The 17,216-nt window shown below is 34.0% G+C and overlaps 1 pseudogene across 1 annotated transcript; it reads left to right on the top strand.

Moving 5' to 3' along the window:
• The first annotated feature begins 13,301 nt into the window (after nucleotides 1-13,301).
• Nucleotides 13,302-15,844, top strand: LOC143547043 (agamous-like MADS-box protein AGL11; annotated as a pseudogene). The gene is made up of 6 exons (XR_013137701.1): nucleotides 13,302-13,555; nucleotides 14,326-14,407; nucleotides 14,590-14,651; nucleotides 15,163-15,262; nucleotides 15,347-15,392; nucleotides 15,487-15,844. The product of XR_013137701.1 is annotated as an agamous-like MADS-box protein AGL11 (transcript).
• Nucleotides 15,845-17,216: the final 1,372 nt, after the last annotated feature.

Here is a 17,216-nt window from a genome sequence, read left to right as displayed (position 1 = left end):
AATCATCTCCCAAGCATCCGTTGTTTTCATTTCCGATCCTGTTACTAGGTAAGCCGAGATTATAACCTTGAGATCTACTTTCCAACCCTTATATTCTCTTATTTCTTGATCTTAATATATATACTTCTTGTTATTTAATCGTATTCTAGACCTTCAATTCCGAGGCCAACACCAAGAAAACCCGAATCTCGATTAATCCCTTAACAAGAACCACAGGTGAGTCTCACAGCCCCTATTTTCACTGTTTTCACTATTTTTAAACTGTTTTCGGGGCGAGGGACACGTACTTAAATTATGTTTTATCATGATACTCTTACAAGCAATGCAAGCAATTATGTGTTTAAATAATGTTTCATTATGGTATATTTACGAGCAATGCAAACGGTTATCTATGGTTTTCGATGAGAGTGCGATACGAGTAAGTGATCACTTTACCATTGGAACTCTAAGGGTAGGGACTGCTGGTTTGATCCACCCACTCGTAGGGGTCGCACCTCTTACACAGACGAGTGCCTAGCATGTCACGGGGCAGTACTATGGGATTGAGCCCGCTCGTAGAGGTCGCTCCTCTTACGCAGACGAGCGCCTTGTTTTCCGGCACAACGTCCGCGCGTAACCCGCGGGACGGTATTATTCGCTCGTAGTGGCAGCGCCACTCACACAGACGAGCACGGTTTTTCAGAAGTGTCCGCGCGTAACCCGCGGGACGGTATTACTTATTTCGCTCGTAGTGGCAGCGCCACTTACACAGACGAGCACGGTTCCCAGAAATGTTCGCGCGTAGCCCGCGGAACGATTTTATCAGAATATGTTATCAGAACTATGTTTTACTAAGCACGTGTTTTAATGATGCTATCAGAATTATGTTTCAGAATGATTTTTATCAAGACTATGATGCAATACGAATTATCAAGTTACTAAAACTTGTGAACTCACTCAGTTTATACTGATTCAAATGTTTTACGTGTCTTTCAGGAGATAACTAGGTAGCGCATGGAGTCACACTTAGAGCACCTCACGCTGAACATCTAAAACTAGCTTTTTGGAAGATTTTAGTTCTATCCCTTCGATGCGCGTGGTTGTTCCCGCCGCGCAAGGGGATACGGCGTGGAAATCTTCAACAGTTTTTATACTTGGATGTTTTATGTAATTTTTAAACAATGTAATGTATTTGTATTAAACATTTCATGCGCAATGAAAATCTTACTTTGAATGTTTGCAATGGCCCGTACTTAATTATCAATCCCCACTCGCGCGCGCCCGGCTGTTTCCGCCGTTCAGGGCCGGGTGTGACACAAGGCGAAACGCTGGGACGGATGAACCCCTTATCCAACAAATCTTGAAGCTGAGTCATGAGTTCTTGCATTTTTGAAGGAGCCAATCGATATGGTTCCTTGGCAACGGGTTTAGCTTCGGGCACCAAATCGATCCTAAATTCAACTTCTCGGTTAGGAGTGCACCCGGTAATTCATCAGGGAATACATATTCAAATTCTTTGACCACCAGCACTTCACCAATTCCTTGCTTTCTGGTAGTGGTGTCGGTAACATATGTCATAATTGCATCACAACCGTGTCTTAAGTACTTCCTTGCCTCGAGCACCGTACACAACGAAATGTTTCCCTTCAGTTCTCCATGAACTATAATTTGCTTCCCACTTGGAGCAGTCATTTGAATAACCTTACGGTCACATAGAATATTGGCGTGATGTCGGGATAACCAGTCCATCCCCACTATGGCATCAAATTCACCCATGACCTCAATGGTTAATGTTTCTCCATCCACTATGAATTGACAATTTCTACACAAATCAAAGACTAAGAAACTTTTATTGCTAGCTACTTCAACTTCTAATGGTTTAGAAAGCTTTTCTACCACAAAATCAGGGTTATGAATAAATTTAGCATGCATAAAAGACCTACTTGCCCCCGAGTCAAACAAAACATGGAAAGGAATTGAATTAATATAAAATATACATGTCACCACATCCGGGGTAATCTTAGCCTCTTCAGCAGAAATTTGAAAAGCCCTTCCACGAGGTTTCGGAGTTTCAAGTTTCTTTACTTCATTCTTGAACTTCCCCCCATCATCCCATCTTCGATTAATTTGCTTTAGTTCTGGACATTCATATTTCTTGTGACCCGGTTTCTAACAATTGAAACATAAGCTTAAATCCTTTGTGCAACTGGTAGCCATATGCCCCATTTGGCCACATTTGTAACATGCTGGTTGATTCAACCTGCACTCTCCAGAGTACCACCTATTACATTTGTTACACATACGGTTCTCATTTGACATTGAGTTCTTCTTTATTGGGCTTGAAAATTTCAACTTCTTGGGCGAAACAGTTGCCACTTCAATCTTTCTCTTTCCCCCACGTCCCACTGATCGTTGTAGCTCTATTTCTCTTTCAAGAGACCAATTAATCAACTCGTTTAGGGTATCACACTTTGAGGAGGTTATATGATCCCTAAACTCATCCTTTAACATGATATGATAACGATTTATCCATTGTCTTTCGCTTCTTAACAATTCTGGACAGAACTGGGCATTGTCATAAAACATGCCCGTGATTTCGTCTATGGTCCCGTCCCTTTGTCTCATTTGTAAAGATTCCTCCTGAATCTTATCCACAGATGATTGTGGACACAAATGTTCAAGAACATAGTCTCGAACTCTTTCCATGTTAACTTGCGTGCTTCATCTCGATTATTTTCTTTCTTTTGGTTATCCCACCAATCTTTGGCCCGTTCTGTCAAAAGGGTGGTAGCAAAAATTACTTCATCCTCTGGGTGGCAATGGCTCGTTTCAAAAGCCGTTTCCATCTCGGTAATCCACCGTTGGCTCTTAAGTGGGTTTATCTCCCTGTCATAAACATGCGAGGTACAAATCTTGAAATCCCTATAACTGCGTCGTTTCTTTTCAGTCTCCTCCACCCCTTTTCCCTTGTCTTGATTTCCCCCAATTTTCTCGGAAATCTTACCCACTTCCTCTTGTATCATGCTTCTCATTTGTTCCATGAACAAAGGAATGTTCGCTTCAAAGGCTTTTGCTACCTCCTCTGACACTCTTGATTTGATCTCTTCATTCACTATTGCAACGGTATCGTTATCGTTCCCTTCACGATCGTCTGCCATCTTTTAAACTGAAAAGTTTAACCATACATTATTATATATATATTCAAAGGAACATCATCTTCAATCAGGTGCTCATATTTTATTTCATATTTCACACACTTATCCCTTTTTATGCTACGTATTCTTGCTACACAATTTCACATTACCGAACTTCTAAATGGGTTAAAATTTTAACATTGCACTCTCTGTATAAATTCATAATATATATATATATATATATATTAACTCATAGGTTTCCATGTACCTTCAAGTCAAATTATTTCAAACGCCTTTTAGAATATCATATGAAGATCACACCTCTTTGTATGAAATCAAAAGATTTCGTACACTCTTTAAAGTCAAAGACTTCATATACTCTTTTGTGAAATTAAACGATTATCACAACTCTTTGCATGAAATCATAAGATTTCATACACCCTTTGAAGTCAAAGACTTCATAAACTCTTTTGTGAAATCAAACGATTATCACAACTCTTTGCATGTAATCATAAGATTTCATACACTCTTTGAAGTCAAAGATTTCATAAACTCTCTTATTTCACCACTTTACTTGTTAATCCACCGTTGGCTCTTAAGTGGGTTTATCTCCCTGTCATAAACATGCGAGGTACAAATCTTGAAATCCCTATAACTGCGTCGTTTCTTTTCAGTCTCCTCCACCCCTTTTCCCTTGTCTTGATTTCCCCCAATTTTCTCGGAAATCTTACCCACTTCCTCTTGTATCATGCTTCTCATTTTTTCCATGAACAAAGGAATGTTCGCTTCAAAGGCTTTTGCTACCTCCTCTGACACTCTTGATTTGATCTCTTCATTCACTATTGCAACGGTATCGTTATCGTTCCCTTCACGATCGTCTGCCATCTTTTAAACTGAAAAGTTTAACCATACATTATTATATATATATTCAAAGGAACATCATCTTCAATCAGGTGCTCATATTTTATTTCATATTTCACACACTTATCCCTTTTTATGCTACGTATTCTTGCTACACAATTTCACATTACCGAACTTCTAAATGGGTTAAAATTTTAACATTGCACTCTCTGTATAAATTCATAATATATATATATATATATATATATTAACTCATAGGTTTCCATGTACCTTCAAGTCAAATTATTTCAAACGCCTTTTAGAATATCATATGAAGATCACACCTCTTTGTATGAAATCAAAAGATTTCGTACACTCTTTAAAGTCAAAGACTTCATATACTCTTTTGTGAAATTAAACGATTATCACAACTCTTTGCATGAAATCATAAGATTTCATACACCCTTTGAAGTCAAAGACTTCATAAACTCTTTTGTGAAATCAAACGATTATCACAACTCTTTGCATGTAATCATAAGATTTCATACACTCTTTGAAGTCAAAGATTTCATAAACTCTCTTATTTCACCACTTTACTTGTTAATTATCGTGTGGTATGGTCAACTGTAACAATACATGAGCATATTATATTGATTACTATACGGGCCAAGTTTAGGAATCAATAATATGCTTGAATATTATTAGGCGTGTCCATATCACCCCATGATCAACAAGTTTCCCAAATTATTTTCCTTCCCAATTAATGGCATTTTAAGCTTCAACAATGACCAATGATCGAGTCTCGGAATATGTAATGGAAGAAAACTCTTATATAAAAAAAACATCAAGAGCACGCATGGTTCGAGTCTAAGTATTTAGCAATACTTAAATCCCTCAAACCGGTGCTCTGATACCAACTTGAAACGTCCTTTAAGTTATAAGAATAATTAAGTAAGTTGCACAGCGGTTAAAGGTCCCAAAAACATCCATTTAGTTAAAAGAAATAGTTTAACATTCTTTTAAAACTTAAAAGAAATTCAAAGTTTACCAAATCATAAAGTTTACCAAATCATCCTACTACATACCCATACTAGTTAAAATATAAGTTTACAAAAGATGAGTTTTTAACATAAAGACAACCAAAGTTCCATTACTGAAAGCCTGAGGCTTCGACCATCCGAAAGCGTCACTATTGAACTTTTCCTAAACCACGATCACATTATAAACTGTTAGTACATTATTGTATGAATGGGTTCTAAATTATTTAAATAATAACGAAAGGATTTAAGTGAAAACTAAAACCCGCATGAGTACAATATCACCTGAAAGCCTCTCCTTTTCGGCTAGTTTCAAATGACTATTTTACCCACGTTCAAGCCATGATTTCTCATTTGACTTTAAGGTCAATTATGGAGCAACAATTTCCACAACCAACCTCATGTATGTGATAAAATAAAATGTCTTTTTCAAATCATTACTTATAATATTTTCATATTTGTGCAACTAGGCAACACTAAATTTATCCGGTATGGGATTTTTTTTTCCTGCAAATGCAATTATATAAAGTTTACAAAGTAAACAGTTTGAGGAGTCAAGTACCTTTAGATGACGAAGAAGAACCCGCTCTGTGATCTTCAACTTTGATGACTTGGTTACCTAAACATTCATTGTTTAGATCATTAATCTATTATCTCATAACATATTTCTGACAAACACCTAATGTTTTGGCTCGTCAACATATTAGCAATTAGCAACTTTGACTTGTTAAAGTCAACTAAGCACTTATTAACCAAATTTGGTCCATTCATGTAACAATTTCTTTATAACTACTTCTGAGATATATGTATACCCATCTACACCCTATTTAACCCAACTAACTAACACAAACATCAATTTATAAATTCCCTAATTTTGTCCCTGAACCCTTGAAACTAGATTACTAGTAATATATATAATTCAAGAATTTTGGTGACAATCATTCACATGCAATCATCATCTAAACACTTTGGTAGCAAACATGCATCATAAATCAACTAGTTTTAAACTTACATTCAAAAACCCATTAAAAGCTTGGAGTCCTCCTATGGAGTTTCAAGAGATGAAAAAAATAAAAACAACTTACTTAGACTACATGGAGTCTGAAACAAATATAACGATTAATTGATGATTACTTTCACAAATTGTAAAATACAAGCCAAGAATTATAATCTCCCCTCTTCCCTTTTTTCTTCATTTATGTTTCTGTTGGAGCTCACACACACAGACCACACTTCCACTCCTTTCTACTATATTTTTTTATTTAGTTTTAGTGTAAAACCATATTTCCAATTAACCCCTACACTATCTTTGATAATCAATATGGATCCCAATTTTCTAAAAGCATTTATTATTATTTTTTTATTTGGTTTCTTTCTCTAATTCCAATAGCAAAATAAAAATAATAATAATAATAATGTAAATTAAATCGGTGAATGAAATGGGATGTTACAAGTTGTTTCTCTTTTTTAAATATGTATTGTAACACCTCGTAACCGCAGCGGAAACGTAAACGGGATGCAACAGACACGTCTGATATCAACATCATTGCTTATAAAGAAAACACCACTACATTAATTTACATCATATTACATTGTTCCGAGTTTAGTTCCCGTCTAGGCGATAACACATAAGTTTTACCAACATTACATTAACATATTTAATACAAAAAGATCATTAAGCTTCCACTAAAAGCACGCATCGTCAAGCATGTAGCAATTATTCCAGTTTTGGGGTACCTAAAAAGCATGTAAAGAAAACGGGTCAACTACGAATAGTTGGTGAGTTTCACTAATTTAAATAAACAGTGATAAATCATTATCATAATCATATATTAGCGATGTAATTATGCTGAGCCCACAAGTGAAACCTCTGACAATCACACACAACCCCCGTGGCATATCCCCCGCCCACGGACCTGCCCCAAACCGCTATGTCTAACATTACATAGCAAAATAAATAACAACAAAATAGACATGTGCAACTGGCTGGGAAACATCAGCAAATCCATGCCGGACCAGTTGGGTTTGTCAGACCAATAGTACTATCCACACTCTACCGGCTTTCAGTTAATCACTCGTATTCCGGGGCCTTAGAATGTTAGCAACTCAGACAATTACCATCTTAGTACATTTCCGTACGATTCCCGTACAATAAAATATATATATAAATCCACGCAAATCCATGCGTTCAGTATGTACTTAAACATTTCAGTAGTAACATGCTTCCGCCCCGAGAAAATATTTAAAAAAAATTCAGAAAAAGGGGCTCGTGAAACTCACCTTATCGTAAACAAGCAGGTAACACAACACAGTACGCAAGCTTTTAATCCGGATCTGTAATACGATCCCTAAGTTCGTTACTATACAATCACTATTAATATAACTTTAACAGTGTTAACCGGTACTTCTGGGGACACTGTTAACCCAGTACTGTACCCGCTCTAGGAGCAATGTTAACCCAGATACACTTCTCCGGACTCAGATTGTGATATCGTTTAGAGTTCAATAGTTAAAATTACTACTAGTTCATTTTCCCGTTTTGCGTGCCTAGCACGGTTATCCGTTTTTACGTTTCAAAAATGAGTTTGGTCACACACGACCCAAAAAATGGTTGTTGACTGATAATTTAATTAAAGTTGTGAAATTAGAGCTCGGTTTAGACGCCCCGATTGGTCGCGGGACCCGTTTCCGTCTTTAGCGTTCCGGAAACTGTTAAATCGGCTAAAATTACTCAAATCATCCGAATTATTTTCGGATGATTTACATTTAACTCAGTTATATGAAAATAGTTCATTTTTAGGGTTTTTATACACCAGTCAGTTCGTTTAGGCGAACCTCACCGGTTTACGCGTTTTAAGCTTTAAAAGTTTGTTTTTATTTTCGTTTTAGCACAAATAATTATCCGTTTAGTCTCGGATCTTGAAATTTTGCACAATTCACTTTTTGACAGTGGGGAATTTTATAAAAATATTCCAGAATTAATTTTTATATTTAAACTTTATTTATCTATTTTTATACACCATTAAACACTAAATATGTCGTAAATACCAAACGATCTTAGAAAAATCCCAAATTTTTCCTAGATGTCCCCTGCCATCCACATAGTTCCCTGTAATTTTTCCAGAACCAAAATCTCTTTTTACATGCCATTTTCACTAAGACCGAGCTAGAAAATCCTAGAACTCGTTTAACCGAAAAGCTTACTTAGACTTCTTCAACGGACCTAAACTTTTGTGTGTGACTTATACATGATACAAAAATCTTATCTGGAATTTTCCAGAATTTTTCATGATATTTAACTATTTTTCACCATTTTTAGCCAAAACCGAGCATTAAATTCACCAAATATTCATCCTTTGTCCAAAAATTACCAAAATTTCACATAACTCATATTTTCATATATCTAACACCTCTGTAAAATTTCATGACCTAACTCTAAACATATCACAATCTGTCCAAATCACAAACATCATACAAAAACCGAACTACCTTGTGTTTCTAGCTTCAAATCGCAAGGATCTCGCTTTCTAGCCTTTGCTAACAACTAGATACAACACCTACAAGCACAATAACACCACACCAAGCAAGTTACACCCACAATCGAGCCATTTCTTTCATGGTTTCGGTTATGATATAAAACAAAGATTTAAACCGTAAAAATTCGTTTTTTTTGGTTCGTTTAACTCCTTTCTAGGACCAAGATCCCTTGTATAACCCGAATACATCACTTGATCATGCAAGAATCGGTTTTCATCTTTGAAACCTCATTTTCTTGCAAATAAACTCAAGAAACGAAGATGGAAACATAAATAACTCGGCTTTTTACCTCGGTTTTCTTGTTAAAATCTCGATTTTTGGATCATAAAATGGAGAGGAGATGAAGGTTGTTAAATGGTTGATAGAAAAAAAATGAGAGCCAAGGGGTTTATCCCCCTGGTCCGATCGGCATTAAGGGGGAGTGGGGTGGGACCCACTTCTCCATTCTTAGCCACATGTTTGGATTTCGGAAATCCGGATAATGTTTTGGATAATCTGGTTCAGTTCGTTTTTCGGTTAAATGTTTAATTTAACTTAAAACGAGGCTAAAACGGTCGTTTTCGGCTTAAAAATGAAATTTATATAAAACCGATTTAAAAACTTTAAAAACTTAAACCATGACATTTATTAACTTAAAACATCATGTTATTAATAATTGCGCATCTTTTTCGGCTTGATCGATCGTCTCTTGCTCGGTTTGGTATTAAAGGTTTCGTTTAACGTACCAACGTATCATTAAATCGAAAATTCTTTTTCTGTGCTTTAATTCACTTATCCCGAAGCTTTAATACTTCGTAAACATCACTAAATATCATATATCTCGTCTATAATGTATCCTTGATTCGTTCGGGCTTCAATAACCGTTATTCGGTTAATCGTATTTCCAATACGATTAACTGTATAATCGAGTATAATCCGTAATGTGAATCATACATACTCGTATAAGCGCATTATAAATCATATATTCGTTATTAAATAACACATAAATAGTATATACCGGCTAGGGTATACCTGATTTTGCCGGAATCGTTACATGTATGCATCCGTGTACCCACCCTGAAGCGTATGCTTAATGAATATGTACATAATTTTGAAGAATATTACCCTTTTTTCCTTCTATATTTACATATATCACATACGTATATATCTCTATGTACCTTCGATTACAAAACAAAAGGTTTACCAAAAAACTGTACACACGCCTTGTGATCATTTTCTTTTCTTTTTCAAAACGAAAAACAATTTCTACCACTCGAAGACACTTTAACAGAAGATGGTACTCGAATTTCTATTGATTTTAGCTTCAACTTCATGTTCTTGAAAAATAGTAACTAAGGAATATGATTAAGATGTTATGAGCTATTTAATGGAGAATTTTAAATGGGGAATGAGATAATAAAGTTCATACAGGAAAAAAATGAGTTTGGACTGAACTTACTAAACACGATTACGAGGCGATGCATGATGTGCTTAAAGAGCTTGTCTTCTTTGTTTTATGTTTATGAAATTTATGATTCAAGTTTGTTGATTCAGGATCTTGTTTGTCAATCATATGCTCTAAGGCGTGGACGTAAAAACTTTATGGAGTGCCTTCAACTATAACAGACAACAACATTGGTTGAAATTTCATTATTTTTGCATTTAAAAGTGTTGGTTAAAACTCATTGTATAGGTTGAAACTCCGGGTTACTAATAAGTAATAACTAAACACACTTTACTTGGAATTTGATTCACACGTCAATCTTTAAATTAGAGTCAAGGAAAATATGTTTGTCCAATCAATTTCTTAATACGACTGTTGACCAAAAAGTTACAAGAAATACTAACATCTATTACAGACAATAATTAATTTGTAATTAAAAAAGACTAGTGACGAAGCGATACTATAACAAATCAAATTGCTACCGACCAAACCTCTATTGTAACTCGCAGCAACGCACGGACACTTCTACTAGTATATAGCAGTACACAAATATGTAGAATGATTTCAAGCGGCCTGTCAATGATTTCCGATAACAAGTTGACATAAAAAAAAGAAAGAAATGACTACTTATCTATATCTATATTATATATAATACATAACTCATGGGCTTAATACATTAAGATTTTAAGTAATTTACAACTTAATTAGCAATTGGTACAACTTACATAGCATATGGAAGAAGGGCAAGATAGTAAACTTCAATTGTTTAAACATAGTTACAATATTGCCCCCCTTAACTTTTAATTAACCTTTGTAAATTGAAGTAATAGTTACAACTTGAGCCCTTCAATTTTTAACTATATATTCTTTTTAATTTCACATTTAACACAACTTCCACTCACGACTTTTAAACGGTCATAATTTTTTCATACGCTAATATTTTTTTAGAAAAAACGACACCATAAAAACAAGTATTTTATTCTCTTTAATTTGATTATGATATCGCGTTAGTTTTTTTTAGTTAAAAAAATTAGCATTTACGTAGCGGTATTTGCGATCCAGTTTGATGGTTTTTAAGTAAACAATTAATAGCGGTTTTTGATCGCGTAAACCGAAACATAACTGTTAAATTTTGAAGCCAGACAATTATCATGGCATGTTTCCCGCTGCATAGCACGGGCACCCGTCTAGTTTTATTAAACCAGGAACCTATATGTATATTTGTGTAGAGCCTACATATATTCAAACTCAAGTTACCAAAAGGATGTTTATGTAGCATGCTTTAAATGATGCCTTATATAGTTCCACCAACCTCATGAGAGTTTAATTATAGACTTATAGACCTAGGGACTATGTTTCTATCTTACCAATTTATTTATACTTTTGGCTGTGATCGAGTTTGTACTTTTGTTCTTTTCCAAATTCCAAATACGTACAAACTTGAGAACTGATTGAAAAAATGATTTAAAAGAGAACATATTTAACAAAATATGTGTTTATATGATAAAAACATTAAAGTTTACACCACTAATTAATACTTGAACTTCCAGTTACATTGGTTTATGGTCTCAATGATTATGTTCTTATAAGCCATACAAACCCTCTAATTCGTGAATAAGATCATATATCATTGTAATCATTATATACTTGTTTATTTTTGTGTCCATATATGACCACCGGCCATTCTCCAAATACTATCAGTTTGTACAACCCCTAATGCAAGAAAGTGCGGATTATGCATGCAGAAGGGAGTAGTACACAATGGTTTGAGAGTAAATATAGATTCAAGAGAAGGGCATAACAGTAGATTGAAAAGTAAGCTTCAACTTTCAGTTTAGGGCAAATTTCAACCCATGTTACTTTTCTGCAAACTCAACATCTTGAGTCTCAAATGTGGTAAACGTCGTAGTCTTGGCCAGCTACCTATACAACATGATCATGAGACTAGGGTTTTAATTTTAAGACCACCATACCTTCAGTTGGAGAGAGATCATCAAAGAACGGATTTTAGTTTCTAACTCAAAGGTAGTACTGTTCTTGGTCTGATTATATATATGCATACAGATTCTATAAAATTACAACAGCATGGAGAAGCTTATTTCTAATTAATATTCAACAAGTGATCAGGTTGTCCATGCTACAACATATCTAGAGAGAGAGAGGGAGAGAGTTTTGTGTGTGTTCTTGCTTTTCTTTCTCGTGTGTGTGTCTTTACAAAATGTTGTTGTTTTTAAATGAAAAGTTATGATCTTTATAAATACCGGTGTTTTGGATTCTGTGATCTAACTGTTGACTAGATGTTGTGTTTTTTTTTAATCATGTGTGGTTTGTTCTTTATTTTAGGACAATCAAAAGTTTGTTTATTTATTAATCTTGATATATATATGTATTGAGGTCAACTTAGATATTGTGAGATGCATTTATAAATCTACATGGTTGGCCATATGGTAACAGATCTAGAGAGAGCTGACAGAGAGAAACAGGGGTTGTGTATGTGTGTCTTCGCTTTTCTAATTTCTCGTGTCTTAACAAAAATGAAGCGAAAACCCTATGTTTGAAATTTATAATCTTTATTTTTAGTCTAGCTTATTCTGCTTTTTGTGTATTACAATCATATGTGTGGTTTGTTCTTGAGAATTTTAAGATAATTAAAAGTTTTTTTTGGTTAATCTTGATTTATATGTCTAGAGATCAACTTAGATTGGAGTTGTATATTGTAACCTACATGGTTTTGTATATTTTGTTTTCCTAATTAGCTTAATTAATACTCCCATGTTAATCATATGTATTATATTGTTGATGAGAATCTTGAATTTCAAAAATATTGAGAATATTTCTTTGCTTTCTCATGTTCTAACAAAATTCTTATGTTTTTAAATCAAAAAGAAAACCCTAATTAAGTTTGCAATTTGTAACCTTTACAAAGATTGGTGTTTTTATTTAACCCAATTGATCACTAGATTCCTTTGGTATAATTTACAACCATATGTTTTGTTCTGAAGAATTTTAATTAATAGAATGTTTGAAATTGAGTTTGAAAATTGGTTAATGGCTTTTTCAAAAAGTCATTTTGAAAAGTCAGAATTTGAGGTTTTTAAAAAAACTTTTTTTTAACCCTTTCAAAAAATTAAAATAGAAAAAGTTTTTTTTTATTGCCATACACATTTTAAACTTTTTGAATAAGCCAATAAGCATTTTCAAACTCAATTCCAAACATACTCTAAGATAATTAATCCAAAAGTTTTTTTGTTTAATCTTGATTTATATTTTTAGATCAACTTAATTAGAGAGTTCTCCGATTATGTTCTAAATGTAAATGGTTTTTTTGTAGATTATTTTCCTAATTAGCTTAATTAATATGTCTTAGGTATTCTCTATACATATATTGTTAATATTGTGTGTAAATGACAGGACAACTTAAGCATGGGTAGAGGAAAGATCCAGATCAAACGGATTGAAAATGACACGGCTCGACAGGTGACCTTCTGCAAGAGGAGGGGTGGGCTTCTGAAGAAAGCTTGTGAGCTTTCGATACTCTGTGATGCTGAAATTGCTTTGATCATCTTCTCCACGCGAGGACGCCTCTACGAGTATGCCAATAACAAGTAATGTTCTTAATTATTTTATTTTTAAAATGTGAACACAACACCATATTGCATCAAATGTGTTGGTTCAGCCCAGGTTTTACACACACACAATATGAACACAAGGATTGCTTGCAAACTTTCTTAATGAAAATGGAGAATACAATAATAATAACATACTATGCTATCCTATTTATAAAAGGAAATGAACACATGGTAAATAAATCTCCTACTTTATAGCAACTAACTTCCAACGTGCTATTCAACATCCATTGTCAGCCATGTTCTCCTTTATACTCGGTCAAATCTAGACCTTTTCTGCTCCATACCCTTCGACACATTCCATGGGTTGACCCGTGACCCGGTTGACCCGTACAAGACCCGTAACATCAAGATTAATTCCAACAAAATGAGCCTTCAAATTTTAAATATTTTTATTTTGTTAGTTTACAAATAATCTACAAGCATTAATGCCAAAACCATTAAAAAACATATATACTTGTATTGTTTTATGTTATTCAAACATACAAAAATAATTATATTAGGAAAAAAAAGTAATGTTATGTAGTATTTTGGAACTACAAGTTCTTGGTGAGTATTTGGATTTGTAGCAGTTTCCTTGTTGGTACAAGGCACTATCAGTGCCACAATGATATGGAAAGGGCGTTTGCTTTAGCAGAAACTTGCATGCTAATAGAATTTGTGTTGGAAACATAAATGGGAAATCATGATTTCTAAGTTCTTCTCCTTAAAACACATTGGTCTTCTGACGTGTGTGTTTGATCCAACAGCATGAACTCAACCATAGAAAGGTACAAGAAAGCAGTATCAGCTGATACAAACAATTTAACACCTCAAGAGATGAATGTTGATGTAAGATCTCTTTAATATATTATACGTTTTTTCAATTGTGACTAATACTAGTAATATGATCATTTATATGTTTGCAATTACAAGGTATAGTTAAAAATACTTCGACTGTGTATTTGTTATATAAACTTCTACGGATATTTTTTCATTATAACGGAGATTAATTCGTGTTTTGGTGCATGTAGTTTTACCAGAATGAGGCGAAGAAGCTTCGGAAGCAGATACAAGCACGCCAGATCTCTAACAGGTAATCATACAATGTGAATTTCCAACACGACATGAAGAACTTGTGAACTCGTTTAGCTAAACATGCCGTGTTGATGCCACCCAACTAGTTCATGACTTGATCCACATAACCCATGTATCTTTTTAATTTTTGAATTTGTTTTATTATATCTAAATATACCAAAATTTAGAAGTTAGAAGATAAATTGAGGAAATTTTTATAATTAAATAGTAAACGTTTGGACGTTTGGTAGCAAAATGGAAATTTTATACAAAGTATAAACGTTAAAAGGCTGTGTTTGTGTCAACCCATGAACATTCGTATTCGTATTGTACGTGGTTTGGGTGCATATATCAAACACGATTTTCTAGTTGGCGTCAAAATTTCTGTTTCATATTGGGTTGTCCGGACCCGCGAGCACGACCTCTTTATCATTAAATATAAGGTTATTCCAATGTTGGCAGTAATGTTTTAGTATAAAGTCGTTACTTTCCCAAATATGTTCATGTTATTTTATTTAATTTAATTTCAGGCACCTTATTGGTGAAGGATTGGATGGTTTGGACCTTAAGGGACTACACCAGCTGGAGACAAGACTTGAGAAAGCAATCTCAAAGATCAGGTCAAAGAAGGTAGCAAACCACAACCATATTGTAACATTCATTTATATAACCTTAATTGTTACTCATGTTGTCATGATCTTGTTTCATCTTCAGGATGACATGATACGTGCAGAAACCGAATCGTGGGAGAAAAGGGTAAATCATTAGTTATTCTAAACTAGTTTAATAAATATTTCTTTCGGACTAGATCTATCTATCTTGCTTTCTTTTCAACCACGGTTTAATCACACTTTTCTTATTATGCGATTTAAATAATATGCTTCCGAATAATTTGTAGATTGCTGAGAATGAGAAGATCGAAAATCAGCAGGGGTATCGCGTAATAGAAGATTACCTTGCTAGGAGCGCCCTTCAGCTTAATATAGAGGTGCCAATGGTCGAGGCTACTCCCACCTTCACCTATCTTTAAGCCAACAAGTCCCTTCATATCTGGTATTAATGATTACACACTTGTTTTATGTAATGATTATCTCCCTATCTAATATCTATATATAGAGATATATTTCACAATTATAATTATGTATGCTTTTCAGGTTCACTGGAGTCATACATGATGGCTGGCTGAGAAACAAAGTACTAGAATAAAGTTTACTTCCGTCTATGTTGTTTGTTAATTTAAGGATTTCATGAAGTTTGGTTTTGGGCATTTATATTTGAGGTATTTGTATTGTGATGATGACATGATGTTTACTACGATTATGACCCAGTAAATTTGACTTTCTTCATAGCATGTTTGTGTAGTCTTGAACTTGTGGTACCCGTCTTCACTCAAATTGACCAATTAATTCATGTTAGTTTGTTGATATTCTACGTCATTAATGTGTCTTATTCTGAGCTAATTAAATAAAGTAGACATAAAATTTGCAATGAGATGAAAGAGTATGGGATTAAGTAGGGGTATATGCCATGTACGTGTAATGTGTAATAACGTCCTCTAAGATCAGTTTGGCTCAAGTAGTTTGAGCTCTATTTCTAATCTTGAGTTTGGCTTATTAATTTCGAGTTCTTTTGTTAAACATCTAACTCGAGTCGAAAATGATTAGTTTTTAAACTCGGACTCGACTCATTTGTTTTTTATTAATGGTTGATTACCTATTTTTATTTTTATACATGTATGATAATTTTTTTATATATCACGGACTCAACTCCTCAAGTGGAGAGACATGTCTTTGCATCACACCTTGGTACCAATAGACTTTAAGCTTAAGCCACGGTAACTAATTATCTATATTTGAACTTCTAGCTCCAAAATTGGCTTATATAAATATACACTCAAATTGGATTTATATATATAAGCTAGTTTCATTTGTATTTCCTTATACTCAATTGATATGATCAAATTAATACTTATAATTTATACACAAAAATGATGAAAATGAAATCATGTATTATAGTGATCATTATTTGTTTAATATTTTTTGCATTATTGAATGGTAAGTAAATAGAGATTAAAGAGAAGGGTATAACAGTAACTTGAAAAAGTAATATTGAATTTCAGTTTAGGGTAAGTATCAAGCCATGTTACTTTTCTGCAAAACTAACATCATGAATATTAAACATGGTAAACGTCTTAGTCTTGGCCAGCTAGCTAGCTACACAACATGATGAGAGTAGTGCAGATGCTTTTTTTAGGGTTTTAACTTTTAAAGACCACCATACCTTCCTTCCATTTGAAAGAGTCTAGGGTGTTGTTTCTTCTTCAAAGGTGCTGTTTCTTGTCTGATTATGTATATCTTCTATTTTCTTGTAATTAATTCATGCTACTTATTTATGTAAAGAAAAGGAGTGATATGTTAGGTTACTTGATCTTGCATTTTATGGAATATGTACTTGTATAGTTCCATAAACAACAGCATGGAGGATCAGTTTATTTCTGAACTTTTCTTCATCTGATCAGATTGTTCATACTACAACAGATCTAGAAAGAGAGTTGTGTGTGTGTGTCTGCTTTTTCTTTCTCATT

This window comes from Bidens hawaiensis, unplaced genomic scaffold (genome assembly GCF_021521415.1).
Source record: "Bidens hawaiensis isolate Kalapana, Puna unplaced genomic scaffold, B.hawaiensis_p1.1 tig00014582_1, whole genome shotgun sequence".
Classification (NCBI taxonomy): Eukaryota; Viridiplantae; Streptophyta; class Magnoliopsida; order Asterales; family Asteraceae; genus Bidens; species Bidens hawaiensis.
The sequence above is the reverse complement of the archived record's forward strand: the minus strand, read 5'-3'. Positions and strand labels throughout refer to the sequence as shown.